Source organism: Ictidomys tridecemlineatus, chromosome 12 (genome assembly GCF_052094955.1).
Source record: "Ictidomys tridecemlineatus isolate mIctTri1 chromosome 12, mIctTri1.hap1, whole genome shotgun sequence".
Classification (NCBI taxonomy): domain Eukaryota; kingdom Metazoa; phylum Chordata; class Mammalia; order Rodentia; family Sciuridae; genus Ictidomys; species Ictidomys tridecemlineatus.
In genome coordinates, this window is record NC_135488.1 from 41,795,118 (window position 1) to 41,808,088 (window position 12,971).

At 47.8% G+C, this 12,971-nt stretch overlaps 1 protein-coding gene across 2 annotated transcripts in view; it reads right to left on the reverse strand.

Moving 5' to 3' along the window:
• The window catches only part of Gpr45 (G protein-coupled receptor 45), a 91,350-nt gene extending 90,693 nt beyond the window's left edge, over window positions 1–657 (reverse strand). For both annotated transcript variants that reach the window (XR_013428777.1, XM_078028732.1), the window contains exon 1: window positions 152–657. The gene's annotated coding sequence lies outside the window, so the exon portion shown is untranslated. The remainder of the gene's footprint in view (window positions 1–151) is intronic.
• Between the last annotated feature and the right edge of the window lie 12,314 nt (window positions 658–12,971).

Sequence of the window (12,971 nt, forward strand, 5' to 3'; positions counted from 1 at the left end):
CGCCCCATGCCCCCGCGCGCCGCGACCGCCCGGCACCCCAAGTGGCGCGAATCCGGAGGACACAGCCCGCCCAGCACCCCCTGCAGGGAGCGCCCGCGACCCCGGCCCGCTCTCCGCCGAGCCCCCTGCGACCCGGCCACCCATCACTTACGCCTGCGCTGGGCCCCGCGCACGGCGGCCAGAGACAAAGGGTGCGCGACCGCTGCGCTGCCGGATGCTCCCCGAGCCGCGGCTGCTGGGGACCAGGAGGAGGATGGGGAGGACGAGGAAGAGGAGGAGTGAGAGGAGGCGGCGGCGGCGGCGGCGGTGGCAGTGGCGAGGGCGGCGCAGAGGAGGGGCCCCGCGGTGCTGGCCACCAGGCTGCAGCAGCCGGAGCCCAAACCCTCCTTCGGCAACCCGCTACCCCGCTAGGCGCAATCCTCCCGAGCCCCCAACCAGGGGACCTCCCCAGGGACCAGGGCACCGCCCCCCAGAGGGCGGGGTGAAAGGAAGGGGACTGGAAGGAAGAAGGGAGGGTGGTGCGTGTGTGCGTGTGTCCGTGTGTGTAAGTGCGTGTGAGCCTGTGTTCCTTCTTCATCGTGATCGTCTCCACCCACCCAAGCGTCCGCGAGCAATCTCATGAAAATGCTAGAATCCCAGGCTCACCTGCCCAGCTCGGAGAGGCCTCCCCCTACCTCCTCTTGGGGCACCTGCACACCTCTGCTTCAGAGGAGCCAACCATTCTAAGAACAGCAAAACTGAGACCTGGAAGGTTGCGTGCCCAAGAGGCAGGGCTAAGGAGAGGCAAGCTGAGAGGGGAGCGAGCGCTGGGGTCGTGAGACCCTTGAGAGCCAATGATTCTCCCTGTTTTCCTGGCCCTGGACGTCAAGGGATGGGTCAAGATTGGGTTAGGGACTAGCACAGGCAATTCTACATGCTATTCTATCTGAACCCGCAAACATGGGCGTCTTTTCTTAGGAAAAATAACACTTGGTTCAGTCATTTGCATGTGGGTATGAAGAGCAGTCTTGATTTTCTTATGGAATTTTTAAGAATCAAAAATAATGAGCCAATAGTGCTCATCTCCAGCTTCAAAGACTGTGGAACACCTTCCATTCTTCTGTCTTTTCCTCTCTTCCCCAACAAAGAGGCATAGGACTTTTCTTCAAAACAGGATCATACTATCATTTTTCCCACTTGGCAAAATTAAGAACAATCCCTTAATATCATCTGGCCATTATTTATTAACTAGTTGTTCACTGAACACTCACTATTTTCCGGGTCCGTGTTTAGAGATCTACCTGTATTGCTTGGCTTTGGTGGGGACCTTAATTTTGTCCAAAACTGTCAAGGATTTGGCTGTCAAGAATTATGCAGAACTGTGGCTGGCCTGCGGTCCCTGACAGACCATGAACTAGAGAACATTGATCCATGAAGTGACAGTTGTTACTGTGTCCCAGACCCATTGACAGCTTTGACTGAAGCCCATCCTTCCAGAAAAGTGCCTGCACAGAATTTTTATTTCAATTCCAAAAGGAATTCAGTTCAGTTCTCACCAGCTGTCTGAATCCAAGTGCAGGTTACAAACTACAGAGGTGGGCTGAGGTGTCCCTGGAAGCCCCTAAGAGTCCTGGGAGTGAGAGCCGGAGGGTCTGGTACCCACCAGAAGAGCTGGGTTTCCCACTGGTTTGCTCAGAGTCCTGGGGCCCACGCATTGCAGAGATTAATTCTGGAATGCTGGGCCTCATTCTGTTTCTAAGTCCTGTGCAGGTGTGGGATAGAAATGGATTCTTAACTGGACCTCAGAAGAACAGTTTTCTAGAATGAAGAGACTCAGGCTGTGCACAGGGCACATGATACTTAAAGCATTTAAACTTTTTCAGGGGAAGTCAAGGCATGTCTGTCAGTGAGCAGCTTTGCAAGCATCAGTAAGAGGTAACAGGCAGTCAAGATGGTGGCTCTAGACTCAGACTGCCTGCCTGGCTTTCAATTCTCTGTCTCTTGCTAGCTGAGTGACTTTGGAAAAGTTACTTGGCATCGCTGTGCCTCAGTTTTCTCAATGGGGAAAAAAATTGGGTTGTGAATGGAGTCTGTCCATCAATGCTGCCAGGAAGCATATATGCACATGTAGTGCCTGGCCCAGACAGGTTGGAAAGGTGCTCAGAGTATTCCCACTGCTCATACCCCCTAAACCCAGAGGGATCACTGCCCCCCGAACAATCTCAGCCTTACTCTAAGTAGACGGAAAAGGCTCTTACCTGCTTCCTGTTGCAGTAGAAACAGAGCATACCTAAGACACAATGGCTCTCCTCTCTCTGCAGAGGCACCGGGAGGGAAGTGCAGATGCTTACTGGCAGGGCTTGGTGGAATTCTTAAACACTGTGGAGTTCCTTATTGGCATGACTTCAGGAAGTGATCTCTGAGGGGATGGAGGGAAGCCTCTTTCCCTGTCTACCCTGCATGGCCAGAGTGGTCTCAGCTAATGGACTGACGCCCCTCTCCTCCCTGCTCCAGCATTGCGCCTGGCGAAGCTGTCCCTGACAGCCTCAGGCAGAGGGCAGTCTCCCCTGTCTGAGACCGGAGACCTGCTCTGCATGGGTGATGAGTGCTGTCCGCGGCTGTGTGTGCCGCATTGGCCCATCCAGACTGTAAACAGACTGAGCTGGAATCCCCACCCACAGCCTGAGATTTCCTCATAAGGCCCTCATCATTTCCTGACCTGGTGTTGGTACACACAGTGCTTCCTGTAAGTCACACACATCATAGAGCATCCTCCCCAAGGGGTTTGTCCCAGGCCACCATTTCTATGTCCTGTCACAAGCCCAGCAGCTAGCTCGGGTGACTCAAACCTGCTTCCCTGCTCCCCTTCCCTGGGGGCAGGGGGTCAGGGCTTAGGGAGGCATGCCCTGGGACTGGGCATCCTGGGACTGGGCACTCCAGTTCTTCTGATGGCTCCATTCTCATTCCTGAAATGGGAAGTATGGTCCCCTGCCCTGGTGTGCTTATGGATTTTGGTGACCTTTTCCTAAAGAGAAACAGTGGGTCAGTCTGCTGTATGGTACTCTGACGCGATACCTTAGAACACTGATTTAAAAGAGGAGAGATCTGTGTTGGCTCACACCTTGGGGAGGACTCAGTTCATGGGCACTTGGTCCCTTTGCTTTGGGGCCTGTGGTGAAGCAGAACCTCACCGTGAGAAGCTGTTCGTAGGTCGTGGTCATGGGGCTGGAAGCAAAGAGAGAAGATGGGCAGGACCACTAACATCCCCTCAAGGGCACGTCCTAATGACCTAACTTCCTCCCACTGAAGCCAGAACTAGACAGGCAGTCAGTGTAGATAGGTAATCGAGTCACATCGATCAAGGCCGATTTGGAGTGAGTCTGGGTGTTGGAGACTGTCCCCTGAGGGATTGAGATGTTAATTCCTTCAGAGCCCTTCCTCCATCCTTATCAAGAACCTGCCCCTGCTCCAACATGCTTCCAGTGTAACCTGATCAAGGAATTTCCCCTCCCTATAAGCTATAAGGTAGTTAATGTGTCCTTGGCTGCTCCATCCTGCGCTTCCCCCTTCAGCCCACTTGTTTCCCACTTTTGGTCACCCCACCGAGCATTCCTGAGCCTGGTCACTCCTCTGGAAGGATAAGGATAAGGGGGAAAAGGCAGGAGAACAAAGGAAGCCTAGGAATATATAAAGGGCAGAATACTTCGCTTCTGGGGATACCATGATGCCAGCTATGGCCCCCTTCTCCCTTGTGGGAGAAGTCTGTGTTACCCCTTTTTAAATAAACCCTGCTTCATATGCTTGCCTCTGTGTGCTTCTCTAATGTTCAAACAAGTGGGGAAGCAGGATTCGTCACCAATAAGCAGCGGTATCACCACTAGGCCCCACTTCCTAAAGGGCATGTTATAATGACCTCACTTCCTCCAACTAGGCTCCACCTCCTAAAGGGCATGTCCTAATGACCTCAGTTCTTCCCACTAGGTCCCTCCTTCTAAAGGCATGTCCTAATGACCTAGCTTCCTCCCACTAGGCCCCACCTCCTAAAGGGCATGTCCTAATGACCTAGCTTCCTCCCACTAGGCCCCACCTCCTAAAGGGCATGTCCTAATGACCTAGCTTCCTCCCACTAGGCCCCACCTCCTAAAGGGCATGTCCTAATGACCCAGCTTCCTCCCACTAGGCCCCACCTCCTAAAGGGCATGTCCTAATGACCTAGCTTCCTCCCACTAGGTCCCTCCTTCTAAAGGCATGTCCTAATGACCTAGCTTCCTCCCACTAGGCCCCACCTCCTAAAGGGCATGTCCTAATGACCTAGCTTCCTCCCACTAGGCCCCACCTCCTAAAGAGCATGTCCTAATGACCTAGCTTCCTCCCACTAGGCCCCACCTCCTAAAGGGCATGTCCTAATGACCCAGCTTCCTCCCACTAGGCCCCACCTCCTAAAGGGCATGTCCTAATGACCTAGCTTCCTCCCACTAGGCCCCACCTCCTAAAGAGCATGTCCTAATGACCTAGCTTCCTCCCACTAGGCCCCACCTCCTAAAGGGCATGTCCTAATGACCCAGCTTCCTCCCACTAGGCCCCACCTCCTAAAGGGCATGTCCTAATGACCTAGCTTCCTCCCACTAGGCCCCACCTCCTAAAGGGCATGTCCTAATGACCTAGCTTCCTCCCACTAGGCCCCACCTCCTAAAGGGCATGTCCTAATGACCTAGCTTCCTCCCACTAGGCCCCACCTCCTAAAGGGCATGTCCTAATGACCTAGCTTCCTCCCACTAGGCCCCACCTCCTAAAGGGCATGTCCTAATGACCTAGCTTCCTCCCACTAGGCCCCACCTCCTCTAAAGGTTTTACCACCTCCCAGAAGTGCCATAGGCTGGGGACCAATCCTTTAGCACATGGGCCTTTGGGGAATATTTAAGATTTTAACCATAACATCCATCTTTTCTCTTTTCTCTCTGCCTCCCCATTTCCTTCTCCCTTCTCTCCCCCTTCCTTTTCCTCTTTTCCTTTCCTATCTCATAATATGAATTACATTTATTTTTTAAAAAGACTTTTGATGCACTTGGCATCAATTAGGGATGGTGTTCATTGATACAATCCAGTGTTTGGCTTTTGTAGAATAAGGGAAATGAGAGAAATACAGTGTCTAATTCTATTCATGAGAGAACTGCCAAATTATAGGTCTTCTTACAGAACCTGGAATGTTTTGGGGATACTCAGACCTGGTGATTGTTCCTGGAAAAAAATGTCACCAACAAGCCTTAGTGATGGGTTAAGATGCGGCATAACAAAGAACATTATTAGCACCCATTTGTTCTTTCTGGACCATCTGATAGTCTGCTGCCAGCTCTGAGAGAGAACTCCATAAACTATTAAAATGACAAAGAACTTTCATCTGGATAAAGAAATAGAGTTTGGTTTAGCTAAATGGAAGACCATACAAATGAGAAAGGACAGCTTTCTGTGATGAATGGGCTGGATGGCTGTAAAGATCAACTTACAGAAGATTAATGGAAGGAAGATGTGTAATATCTGGACTTCCAGCTGTTGGGAGTGCTGGACTTATTGACATTGAAGATAAGCTTAGATAAAAGAAATTCAGTCCAAGTGGAGAGAAAATACTTTCAAATAAGCCTAATGCTAGCAACTAAATGAAGGCAGTAAATATATCTGTGGTTCCAGCTCATTTACTATTATAGAGGCTACAGATCATTGTAATGAACAGCAGATTATTAACCACAAAGTGCCCTATGCATCACAAGGAACTCAAGCCTCACTCTCCCACATCAAAAGAAATCCAGCTGCCTGATGGCACGGGAGCTTGTGTGCACCAGTTAGAGACCAAGCAAAGTGAGAGTATCGTAGGGGGAGGTGAGGACTGTGTCCCCTTCTCATGATCTGGATGGGCTGACCAATGCAGAAGGGTAGCAGAGTCAATATGTGATATTTGGGGGCCAGATAGGGAAAGGTGTGCAGCTTTGGGGTGGCTTCCTTGGAATGCTTACCTTCCAGGTGTTCCCCAGACCTGGCAGCACTCGGCCTAGGCACCAGGTGTATGAGGAAGACGCCTTCTGATTAGTTCAGGGACCTGCCTCCAAGTTACCTCCAGCTCCTGGAGTCTTCCCAGCTGACACCTCATGCACTGTAGAGAAGAGATGTCCCCTCCTTGGCACCCTGTCCAGATTCCTCATCCCTCCTTCCCAAAATCTGTGCACTTAATAAAGAGGTTGTTTAATGCCATTAAGTTTGGGTAGTTACGATGCAGCAATAGATAACAGAAAAGTATTTTAAAAACAACAAACATATCCCAGATAGAATTTGCCTTCAAAGAGCTTACAGTCTTAGCAGGGCTCAGTGGGAGTGCTCCAAACATGAAGCTTGGGGCTATGCTGAATTTCAAGCTGCACTTCACCTTTCCTAGTTCTGTGGCTCTGGGAGAGTGATGTCCTTTACTGCTGTGACACACAACTGAATCAGTCAGGGTCACTTCAGGTGAATGGGGACGGCTACTAAATAACCACACAGAGACAGAAAATGCCTTTTTAGGGGTATAGTGACCTCAGCTCCCACAAAGGAGGCCTGAGAGGCAGGCAAAAGAGAGAGACCATGCCTGAAACCCTCCTATTTACTGGGGAGAAGACATTCGAGAAAGTTCCACCCAAATAAGGCAAGGGATTGGGTTTTAGGGGGTTGCTTGGTGATGTCTTGTGGTCAGCAGATTGGCTGACATCTTGGAAAGCCACACCCATCTCAAGTGCTGTGTGGGGATCATAGACAGCGTGAGCGAAAAGGACATGTATGTCACACAGCCCAATCAGTTGGCAACGTCAGTCCAGTTCTCTCACACGCTCAAGTGCACATAGCTCACACACACAGCCCATGGCTGGCTTGTGACACTTCATGTCCCCATCTGTATAATAAGTATAACAACAGTAGTTTCTTCATAGGGGAGTTATTAAGAGTGTCAGACATGAAAGTCTTAAGAGTGGCATCCATAAGTGCAGGTCATCGTTGATGGTACTGTGTACCAGGCACACTTATTCTGTGGCACATCTCAGGAAAAAGGGCTCCTGATCTTGACCATATCACTAGGTCATTTCTGTTTCGAGAAAACTCTCTCTGTGTAACAAATTTGATTAACAGTTCCCATGGTTTGACAGTGATTGCACAACAGCTTCCCTTGCATCATAATTTTGCCACCTTGTTTGGTTTGTCACCTACAATGAGAAATACATTTCACATCATGACCCAGGCACAAAAGCAAACCCTATGCAAATGCTCGTGAAACAACCCCAGGTCTTACTAGGTGCCGTGTAGTCTTAATTATTTTTTTCGATTCTGTTCTATTAATTTTTTTCAAAATCCACTGAATTAATCTAATTTCACAACCTGGTAATGGGTCAACACCTGCAATTTGAAAAATCACACAATCAATAATAATTTTTAGATAGTTTCCGTGACGGTTACTCTTATGTGTCAACTTGACTTGGCTAAGGGATTCCCAGACACCTGGGAGAGCACTGCTTCTGGTGCAATGTGCGTAACAGAGATAAGCATCTGAATCAGTAGACTGAGTGGAGAAGATGGCGCCATGCCTGGTCATCTTTCAGTCTATTAAGGGCCCAAATTGAACAAAAGGATGGAGAATGGGAAAATTTATTCTCTCCCTTGAGCGAAGACATCCATCTTCTCTTGTGCTTGGACATTGGCACTCCCAGTCCTGAGCCTTTGGACTCAGACTAGCACTAACACCATTCATTCCCCTCGTTCTTAGGTCCTTAGGCTTCGATGGCCATCAAACCACTGGCTTCAGGGGCTCCAGCTTGCAAATGGTGGATTATGAGCCTTCTCAGCTTCCATAATCACATCAGCCAGTTCCTCAGAATCAATCTTGGCCTGTGAATCTCTAGTATTCTCTTGCTTCTGCTTCTCAATAGAGTCCTGCCCTAAACCTTTCATGGCTCTTGCTTTTGTTCATTCGACTCTTCTCCACTCTCTGTGAATCCCGCCCCTACAGGACTCCTGGTCTTCTGCCTCTCCTGCATGATTGCCAATTCCGAGTTCTGGCAGAGCCCTGGGCCTGTCCTGCCCAGCGATGCTGGATCTCACGCCACGGAATGCCATGATCACTGTGTCCAGGGCATCCCTTCTGTTTCCATAGGCCCCGTACCATGTCCAGCACAAAACAGGTGCCAGACAGGTTCTTTTGAGTTGATCGTAGAGCAGGAATACTAACCTGTATTTTTCTACTCATGTTATATGTGTGCTAAACAGTCAGTTGTTCCCAGGTGGTGTATAATTTGATGTTATTATTGATGATGATGCAATTTAAGTGTCAAGGAGAAGAGATTTGGCTAGCTTCCCTTTCTCTTGTGTCTCCAGCCAACGACTCACACAGTTCTGAATCCTCACCTCTATAATAATGGCTATCTTTCTTGAAAGCTGCTTTCCCTTTATAACAACAGGGTATTTGAAATCAAAATCCAGAAAATGCCTCCCAATTAAAATTTTACGTGGCTTCTTGCTGCATGCCAGCTTCGTTACTGCTTTCTGTTGCTGCCCATTATGAATAATGACCCCAGGACGAATTTTGTAACGACAGCCGTTAACAAACACACCATTTTGCTCCCCATGAAACAAGCCACAGATCTGCTAACGTGACTCGGTGGACAGATTTTTTTTCTGTTCTTTTTTTTTTTTTTAATCTTTTTACAGAAAGTGGAAATTTTAGCAGAATGTAAATCAGAGCTTCTGCTGATCCTTTAGAGGACATCTCCATTTGGTTCATCATTCAAAAACATATTCATTCACTCTTTGGGTTGCTGTATCAATGAAATGAGAGGGTGTTTGCACAGGAGTGTCCTGTGTTAATGCCATCACTTCAGATAAAAGGGATTACCTTCTCTTCAAGGGTTATCAGCGTAATGGAATAGAAAGAATGGGGCTTTGTGTCACACAGAGTAAGGTGGTAAGTTCCAGGTCTGCACATTTATTAGCTAGTAACCAGAAACAATTTACTTTGACTCTTTTGAATCTTAGTCTCTTCATCTAAAAATGAGGACCATGAAAAGTTCTCCTCTTATCTTTGGGCGATGTGTTACAAAATCTCCCCTGTGAATGTCTGAAGATATTCTGTCTACAGACACTACACTTTCTCTATGCATACATGCTTGTGATAAAGTTTACCATAAATCAAGCACAGTACAGATAAAAATAATAATAATGAAGACTAAAATGGTTACACAGATATGCTACTATAAAAGTTATGGGAATGTGGTCTCTCAAAATGTACTATACTCGTCCTTTCTCTTCTTGTAATGATGTGAGATGATGTGATGACTACATGGTGAGATGGAGGGAGGTGACACAGGCACTTTGAGGCAGAATTAGGCCACTATGTAAGTTTACTTAAAAGCAAGGTCTGTGCTATGACAGACAAGCTGATAACTGAGACAGAGGTAGAGTGACTAACGGGTGAATAATGTATACAGTGTGGATACACTGGACAAGGGGATGATTAACATCCCAAATGAGTATGGATTGCATAAAATTTCTTCATGCTACTCAGAATAGTGCACAATTAAAAATTTATGAATTGCTCATTTAATATTTACAGTTTGGGCAGAGATACAACTGAACTGTTCACTGCAATTGACTATCTGTAACTGAAACCATGAAAAGCGAAGCTGTGGAAGGGTAAACTGCTGTACCTTTCACAACAAAGTGATAGAGAATAGTTGATGAGATGCAAAGTGGTCAGAAGCCATTCCTCGCTCATATCAGTGAAGCACATTATAAATGGCATCTGTTCTCCTTCTTGACTAAAACTGAGGAGGCCGAATACTGACGGCTGAGTGAAAAGCAGCCTTCGGCCGGCTGGTCACTACCACACTGTGAGCCAACTGGAAGTCACTCAAACTTGATGAATCGGCCCAACAATTTTGAAATAAAAGTAGCCTTATTCAAAGAACAGATTACCATAAAAATCCTGACAGTGGGTATGGGACACAGAATCATAGGTACCAAAGATGTCTGCTTCCTAATCTCTGGAATCTTGATTATTTTACAGTATGTGGCAAAAGGGGCTTTACAAGTGTAATTAAGAATCATGAAATGGGGAGATCTTGAACTAGTCAGGTACAGTAGTGGAAGCCTGTAATCCTAGGGACTGTCAAGGCTGAGGCAGGAGGGTCAGGAAATAGAGGCCAACCTTAGCAACTTAGACTGTCTGAAAAGGAGGATCAGAAATAGTTTGCAAACAGATAACAATCTACACAGTTTTTCCCTAAGGTCATGCCAACTCACTCACTCTCTGCTGTCATGCTGTCTGAAGATCTCTGAGCTACCTGGAGATGACAGTATGTTGAGTAGGCTACATAAGCAAGAGGTGGCTAGCACTGTCGCAGTCTGTCTGGGCACAAAATCACAAGCCACTCAAGAAGGAACAAACTTTATTTCCAAAACTCCCGCGAATCATGGAATCACGAGGCGTTCTCCCAGGACACACCACACCAACAGGAAATCCCTCCTCCGGAATTCCCTCCTACCGCACTTCCCCAACCAATGGGAACTCTCTGGTAGTCCCGAGAGAGCTCCAAAGTAGCAGGCCAGGCAGACAGCAGGGGTCTAATCTCCAACTGAATGCACATCTTAACATAACCATTATCATCTCAATGGCTAGCTGGGGTCACCTTTCAACCAAAAATGCCATGGGTCATTCCTACTGGCTATGGCTCTCAGCATCTCCCCACTTCTGTTTAATTAAGCACCAAGCATGTGGCTTAGGGACCGTGCCTGGTAGGCTGTCCAATACTACCTAGCACCCTGCAGGCCTTGGAGAGGAAGTGTGCTCCAGAGGGTGAGTGAGAGGCAACTCTGCAAAGACTCAAGGGCTGGTCCACCCCTAAAACATTTTAAGGTCTCTGTGGATAGAGACATGCCCTTCAGAATGAAAGATAAATCATTCCATTTTACACCTTTGATGATGAAGAAGGTGGTGGACCTCTTGAATCTTGAGAGGCAGCCTATGTCATAACATATAAATGCCTCCCACATGTGAGTGGGACCAGGACAGGAAGAGGCTCTGCATTGGTTCCAGGCTTCAGGAGAAGCATTCATGCCATGAGGATCCCGTGGTATCAGCAGTAGGAAAAGGTAACATGTTGAGTTTGTGAGAAGCCACAGTGGAGAAATCCTATCATCAGGTTCAGTAGCAGGGCCACCTATCAGCTATGGTTTGAATTTGTCCCCTGAAAGTTTGTGCATTGGAATCTTAATCTCCAAACTTATCTATTGGTGACATTTGGAGGGGGTATTTGAGAGGCATTTAGGGTTAGAGGAGGTATGAGGAGGAGTCTTCCATGAGAGGACTAATGGCTTAATGAAAAGAGGAAGAAAGACTCCAGCTAGTGCACTTGCTCTGTCTCACCATGTGGCGCCCTCGGCCCTGTTATGACGCATCCAGAAGGCCCTCCCCAAACACTAGGCCCCTTGATATCGCGCTTGCCAGCCCTCCACGGCAGTGTGGAAGAAATTTCTTTTCCTTAAAAATTATTCAGTCTGAGACATTCTGTTGTAGCAACATAAAATGACTTAAGACACTTTCTGCAGTGGAGAGGAACACAGCTTTGGAAAAATGACTTCTGCTATGCTGCCATGTCCTGTGAGAGTCATGTTTTCTGACCACAGATAGCAAGTGACCAGTAGAGGGCACTGCTTCTCATGAGTTGAGTCCTGACAGTCCCTCCATGTCATGAGATTGGGTGGACTTGAGAGCAACCATTTGTAAGGTCTTAGATAAGATCTTAGCTGCAGGGCTGAGCAGGATCAGGACGAGAGAGCCAGCAATCTGCATGGACAGGAATCCCACACTTTGGTGCTCCTGATTCCCCTAATTTCAGCTCACATCTCTGGCTATGTGGGTATGTGTATGTGGGTATGTGTATGCGCACGGGTGTGGAAGTCTTTTGCAACAAGAGGAGGAGGAAGAGAAAGCCTGGAGGTGGGTACAGAGATGGGCTGGGTGGGCATATACATGGAAACTGCAAATGGACAGTAAGCACACTACTTTCAAGGGGGACCTTGAAAGACAGTGGCAAGGCAAAACCTTCCCAAAGATCAGGTCTTTGGGCAGTACACCTGATCACTGACTGTATGAAAGGGGAAGTAACACATTTAGAATATACACGAACTTGTGGGCAGTGGTGAATTGTGGACTTGACTAGTCAAGAGTTCAGAAGGATAAGGTTGGAAGATCAAGCACAAAAAGGTCTGGGGTAAAGTCATGTGGATGGACGGATGGGAGGGATTGTGAAGAGAGAAGATACTCGTAAGACAAGGTATCCTACGCAAGTGTATATCCATCATGGAAGAGGCGCTCAATGGTCAACGTTATTGACATTTGGGGCTAATAATGCCTGGCTCTGGAGGACTGTCCTTTGCATCAGAGGATGTCTAGCAGCAACTGGAGGCTACCGGCAACTTTCCACATGTGACAAACAAATGTTGTAAGTATTACCAAGTGTCCCTGAGAGGAGGTGGGACAAAATGCTCCCATAACCATCACAGTGAACAACCAAATAGACAAAATGACTCAAACATTTGATGGCAATGGGTGTCTATCAGTAATTGTCCCAGCGCTGGCAGGGTGAGCACATGAATTAAATGGCCACCATATCTTATCAGAGCGGGAGGCTACACGTGGGTACAGCAGAGACTCCCATTTACTATAAAACTGATTTTGCTACTGTCTCTGGCGGGTATCTGACCTGCCAGAAACAAGAGACCAAAGTAAACCTCCAATATGGCACCACTACTCAAAAAGAGTTTAAGGGGTCACTCGGTGGCAAGATGCTTCCATTCATTTCCACAGGAAATATACACATTCTGGGAATGAGTTTGCATTTTCTGTTCTGGTGCCCTCAACACCATGCAAAGGCTCCCATAATGTTTGATTCACTGGCATGTGATTCTTTATCAATCCTGTATTT